Source organism: Cryptotermes secundus, unplaced genomic scaffold (assembly GCF_002891405.2).
Source record: "Cryptotermes secundus unplaced genomic scaffold, Csec_1.0 scaffold122, whole genome shotgun sequence".
Taxonomy (NCBI): Eukaryota; Metazoa; Arthropoda; class Insecta; order Blattodea; family Kalotermitidae; genus Cryptotermes; species Cryptotermes secundus.
The window spans coordinates 654,224-669,322 of NW_019738954.1; the positions used below are offsets into that span (position 1 = coordinate 654,224).

General features: G+C 41.8%; 1 protein-coding gene across 11 annotated transcripts in view; it reads right to left on the reverse strand.

The window, feature by feature from the left end:
* LOC111871353 (ubiquitin-like-conjugating enzyme ATG10) overlaps positions 1-15,099 on the reverse strand; it is a 647,673-nt gene that overhangs the window by 631,196 nt on the left and 1,378 nt on the right. The window lies entirely within an intron of this gene.

Genomic DNA, 15,099 nt, shown 5'->3' on the forward strand with positions numbered 1-15,099 from the left:
TCTCCGACAAGAGCGACTGGCTAATGGCTGGACAATTGAGAGGTCTGAGTTCCGAGTCCCTACATGGTCAAGAATTTTCTCTTCTCCACGTCGTCCAGGCCTGCTCTGCGGCCCACCCAGCCTCCTATCCAATGCGTACCGGGTATAAAACGGCCAGGGCGTGAAGCTGACCACTTACCTCCAAATAGCGCAGAGTCAAGAAAACGTGAATCTATACATCCACTCCCCCATACGCCTTCATGGCGTGGTGCTTAATTAGTTAAGCACAGGGACAACTTTAACTTTTACAACCCACAACAGCAATCCACAAAACATCAGTGTTCAGATGATGACATATTGCACTATAATGTCGTCATATAGAACATGTTTCGCACTAAATAGTTTGCACCCATATAACTCTGTAAGCACAAATGTTTAAACGGTATTCTCAGTCGATTTCTTTTGTGCTCAACAATTAGTAACAAAACATTTTAATCGACAAGTTGTTCAATAATCATGCCCGCACATTACGACTGTGCGCAAATCTCTTCTCCACGTTCACTTTTGGCAACCAAACGTGGTTTCGAGTCTTAGGGATCAGTGCAGCTATCACAGTAAAACTATGTATATAAATCCATATTTACCTCAGTCATTGGCAGATTTTATAAGAATGAGAACCCTAAGTGTTACAAGTGACCGTCAAGGAACAGTCAATCACATTTTTCGGAGGAGTGAAAAACAAAAATTTATCATCTCATATAGAAATACGTCTGTTCATATGACCCCAAGATGACCGCAAGAAACGCTAAGAAATACGTATAAAACAGCCAAAAACACTGCCTTATAAGCTCACCTTGTTTCCGAGCTTTGCCCTCAACAATCACGTCCCTCATCAGCAGCCTAAGAGCCGGAATAGATCAGTCGGTATAGCTGGAACCGGTGTTTGATTTCTGGCAGAGGCAAGGTTTCCCTCTACTCTACAGCGTTAGGTCGGCTCTGAGGTTCACCCACCCTCCTATCCAATTGGTATCGGGGGATAAAGCTGTTGGGGCGTGAAGCTAACCACTCATCACCAAGAATGGTGGAGCTATGCCTCCACTTTCACACATGTCTTCATGGCACAATGCTTAATTAAGCACAGGGACAATTTGCCTTTCTTTTTTATTAGTAACCTACAAATGAAGTCAAAAATTGAATCGAAAATGGACAAAGCAGAAAGGCCTGAAACCAAAAACAGACCAATGTATTCTGTATGCCTAATCTGACCATGAATCCGTAGTTTTGTTTTGGATGTATGTAGAAGGAACAAGTAAAAGATAGCCCAAAAACGAGGAGAGAGAACACGCATATAATACGTCAGGTGTTAACAGAATTCATCTTTTTATAAAACCTAGTGCAACATCCGTTGAAAATTCAACGGGAAGTGTCATGATTTGTTATATAAATTTTTTTGTATTATTACCTTCCGCTAAATTCTTCCATATTCCTTTCCAGCTCTACATGTTATCGAATGAGGCATCAAGGTCAACGTGTAACGCCGTCCCACACGAATAACACGCACAAATAGTTCAACGTAAACCGTCCCCTTTATACACTACACTTCACATATTCATATCAGAATATTATCCACATTAAAAAACAAACAAAATAAGCTGAAACAGGAGACTGTTCTCTCACGCGTGACTTACTACACGATTTATTACGAAACGTATTAACTCTCAACAATCCATTGCTATGGTTACCTGAAACTGCATAATGATAAAGATAAATCTCATGATTACAAAACTTTCATATATATAGCGGATAAGACTACGTCAAGTACTTGTGACAAAGTTGAAAACTTTCCCTTACAAACATCATTTTGACTTTAATCTAGGGTGGGCTTGTTTGGGAAACACTTCTTTGCCGTCGGTCGAGTTCAATTCACAGATTACAAAAGTCATCATGGAAGGTCTCACACACAGGTCAGTACAGCAAGTGTAAATTAGTCTGAAAGCAATATACAGGTACAAAGCCGATATTTTGGCATGTTGTATTTCAGCTACAATTTAACGCCATTTCACAGAACTACTCGCACAAAGAGACTTCTAACACTGACTGTTACTTAAATTGCACAAGCAATACAATTACAGAAATACAGAATGTATTTTCCACCTAATATCATTGTATAATAACACTGTAACATCAGCTGAAGGCGCAATTTCATATAGAGTGATTAGTTACATATTGTGACGTGTTGACGCCTACCGTCCCCCCCCCCAGCTGCACTTAGCGGTAACATAGCGCTCGCGTAATAGGCAAGTAATCACCCCGCATCCTGGTAGCTATGCAACGCGCAACGCGCGGTGACGTCACGAGCGGAGCCGAAGTGAGCCGAGCGGAGCCGACTTTAGCCGAGTCCCCGCAACCTTGAAGCTATGCAAAGCGAATCAACAGCGGTGACGTCAGCGCGTGGTATCGCGGTTGCTAGGCAGCAGTCAACAACTCCGGACAGCGTGGCTAGCAACACGGCACCAGACGACAGTTGTCCGATCGAGGCTACATAAGGAGCAGCGAAGGCTATTCACAGTCAGTCCTGGAGCTACCTCCGAGTCAGTCCTCGAGCTACCTCCGAGTTAGTTCCGAGTTAGCCAGCAACCAGCCAGTTGTATTGTGGCATTTGGAGTGTACTATTTGTGATACTGCAGATAGCAGTAATCGTAAATCTGTAATTTGGGTGATTGTAAGTGCGAATGTGAAATAAAATTCGCTATATTAAATACTGCGTGAAGTTATTTGTCGCGTTATACGCCCAATACGCGACAATATTGTATGTGCCAGAACTATAATGATTCAATTCTTTGCTTATTTACTTGCTTACTTAGCAGCCAAAAAGGCAAATTAAATAATAACAATAATAATATACTAAATATCTGGTTTGGAATTGAAAATATTATAACATCAGACCACGCATGTAACCTTTTATGAGAGCGCAGTCTGTCAGTGGATGATGTCATGGGAGCTAAATTAATTTCACTGAAGATCGACAGAGAATGAGAGAATTCATTGATTTAAACAGAACACACAGTGATGACTTGTGAAAGACTTGAAATATGTTTTGTAAGTAAAATATGTAAAATATTATCTCACAAACAATCTGAACATATTGTAACGTGTTTTGCTACTGAAGACGCCATTCGAATTGTTAATTAGTTTATTTAACAACCTACAAGTCGTAACTACAATTAATTATAACACTGTTGCTGCTTTACACAATTTAGAAACCCTACACACTATTCTATTCACTCTATCCTCAGTAGTCTTCGCGTATTTATAACGCTGGAGCTATACAAGTCGCTGTGAATTACACACTCCCAATATAACTGTACTACAGCACACAATCTTGAAGGCACACAATAAGTCTTCACTTGCTGACTGCTCAGGTATCGCACACTATCACATAAGATCTTCTAACCCCGCGTTCGGGTCTTCTTCCCGCGACTGCTGCTATAATCCAACTATCTTCGGCGGCTGCTACATTTTAACTGACTCCTTAGGTAGTGTAGTTCTCTTATAAACCCTCAGCCAGACAACGGGAAAACGCCTTGCTTCCTTGTTGCCTAGTCGCCGTGTTTACAGGTGTTGCTGGGAACGCAATCGAGAGTTCTTTATTGCTGCATAGCAACCGCGGCATCCCCCGCTACGTCACTGTTATCACCTGCCACGTAATAGTTGGAAGCGCTGACACGTCACCACGGAGGAGGGGGCGGAGCGCTGACTGGCCCGTCACCGTAGCAGCGGCAGCGCTGTTACGCCACCGCTGGCGGGGGAGGGGGCGTCCTGCTTAGCGCAAATACGTCACAATATTAATGAAGTGAAGGGTATATTACAACTTGCAGTACGAACCTTACATGAAATATAAGTAAATGACACCAGATGCGTAATGATATGTAAAGGTAAAAGATAAAGTCGTTCCTGTGCTTAGCTAATTAAGTACTACGCCATGAAGGCATATGAGGGAGTGGATGTATAGATCCACGTTTTCTTTACCTCGGCACTAGTTGGAGGTGAGTCGTCAGCTTCACGTCCCGATCGCTTTACCCCGGGGGAAAGAGCCCCCGGTACAAACTGGTTAGGCTGGGTGGGGCCCAGAGCCAGTCTGGACGTTACGGAGAAGAGAAAATCTTGCCCCTGCCAGGAATCGAAACCCTACCGCACAGTCGCTATACCGACTGAGCTATTGGGTCGCTTTTGTATTTATTCAATAAAAATGGAAGTGCGCGTTTATTACTCGAGAAACGAATGTGTGTTTTCCTTGTTGTACCACAATACGTCTATAGTTGGTTGAGGCACTATGCTACAATGCAGAAGGTTGCGGGTTCGATTCCCGATGAGGTCACTGAATTTTTCAATTTACCTCATTCTTCCAGCCGCATTATGGCCCTGGGGTCGACTTAGTCTCTAACAGAAATGAGTAGCAGGAATCTTCCTGGGGGGTAGAGGGCCGCCGGCGTATAATTCTGACCTCACCGCGATCTGTGAGCCGATTGTCCAGAAAATGTTGGAGCCTCGACCGTTTCAGAACCCTATCATAAGCCAGTGATTATGTTGCATGACTCCCAGAGCCATGAGACAGAAAAACATGGCCGTCAATCCCGTGGGACCCGGGACCAAGAATGACTGTGCTGTCTAGGCCCAGCAGCATTTTATCCGACCTTACCATAACAGTGAGCACTTCCAGCTACAGTATGGATGACTGTACTTTGCCGAAAATTTCCTTGGCCATACGACTATCTTTAAGAGGGCAAAAATTCTGAAGGTCCCTTTCGGATTATACATCAAACTATTTCCGTTGTTGAGAGCGCGGGCTCAGGCGGTAGAGTTGGACTCTCCTCCCGTAAGGCGTAAGTTCTGTTCGCGGTTGCGCTGTGCCTACGCCATAGTGACATAAATCTGTAACAGCAACACGAGGGCGTTCTTCTGGTGTGCTGCGTCTGAATCACATATATTTCTGACATACTACTTGTATGAGTAATGCCAGTAGAAGCTAATAGTCACTTAGCTAGTCAACTAATTTAAGGCCGTTCATGAAACCTTAAGTTTCATAATTGTTCACACGAACCCGCCAGTAGAATTCAACCTATAATCCCACATCCTATTTCTTTGAGATTTTCATGCCAGGAGACAGATATACCCTACTCGTATGTCACCACTTGCACTACCCTTGGCTGTTCCCGCCCCTTCTGCGATGCATTTAGCTAAAAAAAACACCACTGCCTCAACTAACACCATAAATTTAGCGGTCTGAACTTTAATATCCTTTCGGTAGGTAGCCCCAGTTCAATGGACTAGCCATCTTCATGTTCATCTTTCATGATATGAAAATGGGGGGGGGGCATTCTTATCCGCCGGTTTGACTATATTCTACAACGGAACGTGCGAAGGGCACTGGTAATATTCTTGTCTTGGAAACTGCCGATTACAGTGGCAGGGCGATCTAAGGCATGAACCGTCTTCGCCCGTTCGAATCCCACTTGATGCATGGATGTCTGTGTGCGTTTATTATGTGTCTGTGTCGTTCTCTATGTAGGCAGCGATCTTGCGACGAACTGATCCCCCGTCCGAGGAGTCCCACCGACTGTGTATAGATTAAGAAACTAAAACAGGGGCAAGGTCCACAAGGGATGTAGAGCCATAGATAGAATTAAAACTGATCTTGAATATACAAAATAATTTATGAAACAGTCTGGTTTCAAGAGGGTTTTAGGAAGAATATCCTCGAAGAAGACAAATCCAGAATTCTCCTTTCCCTTCTGATAATTCATACAGTTATTTAAATGTCACAACACAAATATGCTAAATGAATGTTTGTTGTGTAAATTATTGTTAAGTAGCAATGTAAAGCTGCATGTTATGTGCTGTGTATATAATTATGTAAGCAGTCCATGCTTTGTTATACCCATCAAATAACAGATCAGATGAAACAAATAAAAACAAGTTTCAGTCAGTACATTACGAAACTTCCAAGGCAACTTTCCTTAAGTTATGAGTACATTTGCAAATCCCATCCGGTTTACAGTTCTCACAATATACCGTCCTCGTCCCATTCTCTGTGACTTCATACACATATCTGTTCGAGGTAACAAAAAAACAACACAAGTTTCAAATGTCAAATAACTGAATTCTTGAAACCACCAGGACTCGAACTCCGAACCCTCTGCCGTCCAGCCTGTAGTCGCTATACCCCGGCTCCTCTCCATACAAAGTATTTTCAGTAAACATAGTACTGGAAATTCCTGTTCAAATTCCTGTTGGTGGCATTGGCACGCAGTTCACAGATATTCATCTGCTTATTAAGTCGCCGGTTGCTGCAGCACGGCAAGGCTCATCACGTCACCGGCATCTGTCCTCGGCCAGTGCAGTTCAGTCCGCATCCAACGTGCATATCAACACCCTCCCTGCTACGGATTCGCTCCTCAGTTGCAATTCTCAAATCACATTGTTTCCTTCTGAACAAGGTTAGGATCATACGGAGCTGAGAGCAATAACTCATTTATTGGTTGTAGGATCTGAGGTTCTCACAGCGGTGGTTATGAGGAGTTCTGTCTTCTGGGATATAGCGCCGTGTAGGATCTGAGGTTCTCACAGCGGNTTATTTGTTGTAGGATTTGAGGTTCTCACAGCGGTGGTTATGAACAGTTCTATACTCTGGGATACAGCGCTGTGTAGGATCTGAGGTTCTCACAGCGGTGGTCATGAAGAGTTCTGTCTTCCGGGATATAGCGCTGTGTAGGAGCTGAGGTTCTCACAGCGGTGGTTATGAGGAGTTCTGTCTTCTGGGATATAGCGCTGTGTAGGAGCTGAGGTTCTCACAGCGGTGGTTATGAAGAGTTCTGTCTTCTGGGATATAGCGCTGAGTAGGAGCTGAGGTTCTCACAGCGGTGGTTATGAAGAGCCCTGTCTTCTGGGATATAGTGCTATGTAGGATCTGAGGTTCTCACAGCGGTGGTTATGAACAGTTCTATACTCTGGGATACAACGCTGTGTATTCCTTCGAAAGTTAACCAACGTTTCGGAGGGACAACAAGTAGTAAACGCTACATGATTCATGCTACTTGGTTTATTCTTCGACCCTGAGTATGGAAAGATGTTCCTCCGAAACGTCAGTTTACTTTTAGTGGACTACACGGCGTTATATTCCAGGAGACAGAAATTTTCAAGTCTTTGGCTACCAAAACAACAGGAAATTTCTTGCAACTGAGTAACTAACGGAAGATAACGAGGAATTCTGGGAAGCATACTCAGTCATCTCTTATTTATTTATACATACAGCTGAATTAATCAGTTAATTTGTTATGGTATTCATTTAGTTAATTATTCAGTTATTTTGTTACTTATTTTATTCATTAATGGGACGTTTATTTTATGGGCCGGCCATTAGAGAGATTTCCGCTTGCTGTAGAACTAAGACTATATGTTACATCAGCCAAGTATGTGGAACTATTCTCAGCGTTTTAAGATTGAGGGCATATTAACATAAACTTGGATAACTAAACTAACTAAACTCCGTGGTCTTAGTCCGCAAGCGAACTATACCGGCCGAGCGAGCGCCGCTTGTCGACAAAGTTAGTGCCAAATGTATCGGATAGAGGGTGTCGCGTGTTCAGCGTAAGGGATCCCCACGGCCGTTAATCTCGGTTTTCCAGACCGGAGCCGCTACTTTTCCGTTCAATTAGCTCCTCAGTTATGCTCACGAGGTTGAGCAGACCCCGTTCCAGACCCACTATTTTTCAGATAATTTGGACCTCCGGGTCTGTAGCCAGGAACTCCGACCACTAGACCAGAGAGGCGGTCAAAAGTTGGATCACTACAGAAGATAATTAAATGATCACAAGTTCCCTTGGCCCTAACGAAGGATCTGGATAGAATAGGATTGGCTGCCATTCAAATTCGCTTTCCGCTGAAAGAACGACAGGAAATTGTCAGTAATTTTGTCGTTGAGTCTCTTATACAACATAAAAGGTAAAAGAAGATAGAGTTGCCCCCATACCAAATAAATTAAGGGCCACGCCATCAGACCGTGGGGGGAGTGGAGGTTATAGCTCCACCATTCTTGACCTCGGTACTTACCTCGGAACACATAAGTAATCCAGACGTGGTATGCGGAAACGAAGAGTGCGTCTTCTGGATGCTTCATTTAAAGTTTTCCAATATTTTATTAAAATGTATTTCGTTAAAATTTTAACGACATAAATCCGGATACACTGAGACACGTCTACGAATGACAAGAATGACAGTGTTAGCATGTCCGGCAACATAATTCTACAACCCTAAAATCAAGCACTTAGAATGAGGCGTATGAGAAACTTTTCAGAAAGTCCGCTACTAATACATGTCACCTCTCACCGCAACGCTGCCTGCAAGATGTGAGCAGCTACATAATGGCTTTAGCGGAGAATCACACGGAGTTCTTGAAGAATAATCTTAGAATTCTCGTCAATGAAAATTTAAATTCAAGAAGTTTTCTTCAAATAAGGATATTTTGAAAGAAAATATATAGGTACATTCACATCAAGGTTTTGCATACGCACATTTAATTAATGCGGTTCAATATATATTTAAAGGCCGTGTCATAGCTCAGGCGGATAGTCGCCGGTTTCCCTCCGCGGCGGCCCGGATTCGAGCTCGGGTCTAGTCATGTGGGATTTGTGGTGGACAAAAAGGTTTACTCCGAGTACTTCGGTTTCCCAATCCAATCTTCATTCTACCAATTGCTCCGCAATCACCCTCACCTATCATCTGGGGCTGGTATAACAGGCCAGAAGTGGCCGCAGTACTGAGTGACTCAGTCTCACTCCTTGAGAAAAATAAAAATAATAAATAAATTTGGAGAGGGGAAACAGTGGAACAAATTTAACTGACACATAATGTTGTGCTGTTTCACGTTTTAGAACGCTAAACGCATGAAAATGCTATCAATCTGAAAGTTCATTTGTAGGCTATATTTAAAAGAATCTTTAGAATAGGTTCCAACAGGCTCAGGCAGTGTCAACGTTTCGGAAACGGCAAAGCAGTAATAGATGAAAATTATATTATTCTGCTTTGGGTGTGAAGCAAATAAACTGGCTAACAGGGTGCTCTAACATCTCCAGACCAGGTATAGCAAAACTTTTCTTGGTGACAAGCAACTATGAGAATTTTATGTATATAAGGCGCCGTATGAAACTACCGAAAGAAGGAAAATATGAATTAAAATAGTTACGTATCTTGCGGGTGGGGGCAGGCGGTAGCGTAGTTGGTTGAGGGGCTATGCTACAAGCCAGGAGGTCGCGGGTTCAAGTCCCGATGAGGTCATTGGATTTTTTCATTTGACCTAATCCTTCCAGCCGCACTATGGCCCTGGGATTTATTTAGCCTCTAACAGAAATGAGTACCAGGGATTAATTAAATAATTTTCCTGGGACAAAAAGCGCGGCCGGCGCGTAAGGCTGACAACCTTACCGCCATCTTTCAGCCGATTGTCTAGATAACGTGGGACCCTCAACGTCTCACAACCCTATGGGCCTCCACAGCCTGGTACAGGGATAGCTTTACTTACTTTTTTTTTTTTTTTTTTTTTTACTTTTTACGTATGTTGTGATCTCGCAAGATGACATCTTCCAATACATTGCTTTGGCACACACCACCTCACGAAAAAATGTAATGAATAATGCAATTTTGTTAGAAAATATCACTTGCCGTTATTCATACCCAAACCCATAAATTAATATGACACTTGAATGTAATCTGAACACTTAGAACTTCTCGGCACTGGACAGAGATTCGGTTCATAGAGCGGAAATCACCGCATCCTTTGGCATCATCAGCGACCAATTAAAACATTATTATAAATATTTTACGAAATGCCCTTCCGATGACGCCAGGATGCTTCTGGACATACGGCTGGCGATCCCTGGGCCAGATGGCCCTCTTAAGAACAGTCACTTTGTGACGATTGCAGTAAAAGAGGAGCAACTTGGAGACTGTGATGACATATCACAACTTCAAAGGTTATACAGTGCTACTGATTGAAATCTATTGATTTCGAATCAGAGGAACTAATTCTCTTTGAAATATTGAGTTAAGCTAATAAAAGAGACACTTTAGACCATAATCTAGAAGCAAGATGGCTGAACAGTTTATGGAATTAGAAAACAATATTCAACGTCAGAGCTCACTGATCTTTACGAACACTAAGAGTTGGGATGCAATCCTAGACGTTGGAATCATGAATTTGTTTTGGAATAGTTTCGTTGCCCAGGTGGCCGGCTTATGACTCACACCCAAGCAGACAAGACGGCAGAGACTAGCAGAATTTTTGGCTAGCAAACGGTCTCATGTTGGCAAGACGTAGAGAGAAAGTCAACACGTCTGAGACGAGAGGGTTTAAATGAAAGGAATTATTAGCCTCTGCCTGGTGGCCGTTCCCGAGAAGTATCAGTTGGCGAGGGCGAGAACTTTCACTCTTCTCCAGACGGCAGTCATATTTTACACACTCCTAACGATTTTAGGAGGAAGTACTGTGTGCGGTGGTTACCGTCTTCGAGTGGCCTTCCCAAATAACAAACACAAAATAAGGCACACCTTCAGGAAACGGAGACTGTGTTAACGGCGTTGATGCTCTCAAATGTCAGCGGCACAGCTTACCAACATAACAGTGGAACCTTAAAAAGTACCAAAGAGGGCAAGTAGATGGCATAGTACCACACTGAAACCCTAACCAACGCACTAACCCAGTCTCTTCAAACGTCCGGCCTATTCAAATGTCGCATCTAAGGGAGTTGGTATTACAAAAGCAACACATCATATTAACAGGGCAATAACGTAGTAAGTGCATACGTCACCATATTCTGAAAGTTAGCCCAAAGTAACAACACAACCATAAAATTACGAAAGTTTCTTAGTTACCAGCAGGCGCGAAAATGAACGACATTGCAATGATCTACCTGTGATACGAATGCTCAACCAACATTTCGCCCTAGAAAGTTTACTTCTTTCAATTGCGAAAGAGACACAGAGGTGGTTCCATACAATTGTTATGGATCGTCCCTTCCTGCAATTTAACATAGTCAAGATTAATCAACGGTAATCGACTGCGCAAGGCGGGAAAACTTGACCAGTACCGTTCAGATCGTCATAAATGAATAGAAATGTTATTAAAAAATGTATTAGAGCAGGGTAGCCCATTTAATCGCTTACAGCAATTATGATACACCTTTACGAATCTACAGAGAACTAAAGGAGACATCTGGTATCACGTTTAAGTTGGATCTTTCGAGTAAAGTAGGTTTGAGTTCCATTCAAGGTTCCCAATCTGAAACCGGATTCTGTTAATATGTCATGTGCCATACAGTCTGAGCTACTGAAAATCTCCTTATCCGAAACAAGGACAAAAAATCTATCTTTCAAAATTCGTCATTACGTGCAATAAGTTAAAACGGCGTTTCTTAAGGTTCATTTTTTCTCCGTTTCGTGGGCAGCTGATCACTAAGGGCCGGGCCCCACCACCCTACAAGTGTTAATCTGACGAATTTCTTATTTTTTCACATTGCGGATAGCATGAAAAGTGTTTTCAGATTCTGCAGAGGTGTCGCTGGGGTTGTAAAAAGTTCATGGAGGCCCTTGCCCCACGTGCCTTAGCTCACTTTTACATGGAAGTTTCTTCCACATACTTATGGCGCTCGATAGTTGGCATGCCTTCCCCTCGCCTTTTTCGAGGAGGGCATCGGGTGCCGACCTTCGTAAGTTTTCGATTTTATTCGTGTCTCCCCCACTTGTCAAAACATCCGATTTCTCCTTCCCAGGGAATGTTTCCATTTCGCAGCTTCAGAAAAGCACGTGTTAACATTTTAGACTTTTTTGTGCCAGTAAGTAAGTTTGTGTGATGTGTGTTCTTACAGTGATGAGCCCGTACTACGATTATAAGCGAAAGTTTATTAGAAACACTGTTTTCGGGGAAGATATTAGAAAATATTAAAAAATAGGTGCTTTCCAACCTAAAGATACATAAATAGCTCAACAAAACGGCAAAACACATCAGGAACATTTAGAACACATTGTTTGTATTTGTACAAAGTGTTTGGCCGAAGGCAATTGGGGGGGGGGGGCTCTTCGTTTAAAATGTTCTTGTGAACTCAAATTGAGACAAAAATTTCCTTGCACTTCATTAATCCAGCACCACGCCATGGAGATGTATGTGGGAATGGAGGTACAGCTCCAACATCTTTAACGTCGGCACTGGGTGGAGGTAAGAGGTCAGCTTCAGAACCCTGCCGATTTATCCTCAGTACCGACAAGACAAGGGACTGGTTAGTAACATAATTAAACATGAACACAAAATTTAACCCCCCTCTTCTTTAATATGAGGTGTAGGTTTCATCTGATTCTAACCCCACCTGTTGAGTCTCTCACAAGCCGACATTGGGCTGTCGATAGTTAGCTTTCCTAAGTCAGTTTTATCACCACACTTATAAATCGGTACAATTGTAGATTCCTTTCATTGTTGTGACAATTATTCCTCGTTCCAAGTATAATTAATAAGCTTGTGGATTTCAGAATGGACTATTCTGCCTCCAACTTAGATCAGTTCAGCCCAGATTAAACCCGCACCTCGCGACTTATACCTTTTCAACTTTTCAACAGCAATTTCAAACTGAAAACAGCTAGACTCAAGTACCACTAGCTCTGCTGTGTGTATTTTGGTCGGTCCAACATCATTATTTAACGTCGGCACACCTACTAATAGCTCTGTTTTGTGTATTTCGTTCTGCCGAATATCATGATCCAGTAATTGACAAATTTTTTTTTTCCAAATACTCAAAATGCTGTGGGAATCTAAAAGCAGATCACCTTTTACAGAGTTATGTCTAGGCTGGTAATTTTCATTAAATTCATTTGCCTCTGATATTATGTTCTTCCTGACTATTTCAAGCTCATTAATTTTCATTTAAATTGAATTTCCTTATATTTAAAATATATCTTAGTTTCATTTCTTAACACTGTCACCTTTAATATGGTTTGGATGCTGAAACAGCTGCATGTTTAGCTTGCTGCCTTGATCAAATAATTTGCAAAAATGTATTTTCAATAATAAACTAATTATAATTTGTAAGATAATTATAATTTACGTGTATTTTCCAATAAAGTATCTTAACTTCACACTTTCCTGCCCTTTCTAACGCACATTTTAATACGAATCTTGTAATGATTCCCCACTTAGCTGGCAGACCGCACTTGGGAAAATGCCGTCCATCAGTTATCGGTTATATATGAGGATGACAAAATCCGTGAGGACCTGAATTCAAATAAAGAGAATTAGGTTTCAACCCAACGAAATGCGAGTATATAATTTAATTAGTTTCTTTAGTTTAGGGCAAAAATCTTAATTTAATTTGCCTCTATACGAATACCTATAATAATACATTCCTAATTAATGTAGTTGGTTGCCTTAATTTCACGTAAACTCCATTTTGAAGCTATAAATTAACGCCCCGAGAGCGTGTCGCTTGAGCTCTAATAATTTATGCACTAGTGATGTTTGCTCTAAAACTGGCCAATGTCTGAATACGCTACCTGGAGTTAAAATTACTGTTAGTGTATCATAGGGCCTTGAATTTGCCACACAATTAATACTAGTCCCAAAATCTTTTATTATTGCCATATTGGCATTTAAAAAGGACTATGAAACCGAGATTTCTAGAACTTCACCGTCACGTGGCTTCGTTTTTAACAGTGTCGAAGATCCGTCCCGAAACTTCCTGGATGCTTCCATTAACAAGAAATCCCCCCAGTGCCTAACAACAAAATTAGATCGGTAAACGACCTTGACAAACTTAGTGACGTCTCTCACAAGACACGCCCCATCTGACCAACCAACATAGATACGTATTTAGAGGCGAACACCACGCTACCATCTAGCGGCACCGTATTGAACGACCTGCAGAGAGTCATAATACGATTGGAAAAATTTCTAGAAGATATGCTGTATTCCACATAAACATCGCAGCAAAAGCGAATTGTATTAATACCGATATATGACGCACATCCTACACCCATACCCAAAACATATGCTAAAATTGGTTTTAACTTTAAAAATAAACTACATTTCTGCTTGTATCTTACAGAACGCGAATGCACGAAAAAACCAACAACAAATTTCATACAACGACCAGACAGGTGTGTGGAACATATATCAAATTTTTATTTACTCATCTGAACTGTGGGAGGGCACATACACGTGGGATAAAGAGACGTACGCTTTCTCTGCCATGTCCGCATTATTCAAATGTATTTGTTTTTTGATTATTGGCTCTTGTTACGCGACAGATGTACAGCCTGATTTTTCATATTCTGGAATACTTTGAAATTTCCACGAAAAATCTAAACTCAGTGGTACAGAACGTCACGGTTGAGTATTCAGGAGGTCTCGAGTTCAAACACAGGCCCATACACCGCCTACCCTGACTGAAATATCATCCCTCCCTATAAGTAAATACCGGGGTAGTAACCTCAAATTAGGCCATGGTCGCTTCCTGCTTCATTCATTCCAATTCACCAGTCACTAATCATCTTATAATTCAAAGCTACATAATTCGTTCTATTGACAGTCAATAAACAAATAGACAAACGAACGAAATACATAATTCAGTGTCACGTTTGTGAAGATTATGGCATGTTAATATTAGTTTAGCTTACTAAACTAAACTTTACTTGACTTTACGTTACGTTATGTTTTTGCTGAATCTGTTGTAAACGCGAATACAACGGAAATTCTGCGACAAGTTTGCCGGTATATGACAGCATGTGGGTGAATGCCAAATTGGGTCAAATACATGGTCACCAACCCCAACACAATTCCCAAGTGGACCACCCGGGTCTGGAACACGTGTCAGCTTTAAGGATTCTTGTTAAGGCGCGTCCACATTACTCGTGCTCGTCGGGAGACTCGTCTGGCTTTTACTTGTACTCGTAAATCTTGGTCCACAATACTTCAGTTGCTCTCCAGGCTTCGGCGCGTGAGGATCCTTGTATTTACTCGCAGTGTGTATAGGCTGTAGTAGTATTTTAATTTATTGGTTATAGTTTTTAAATTAAAAATTTTAA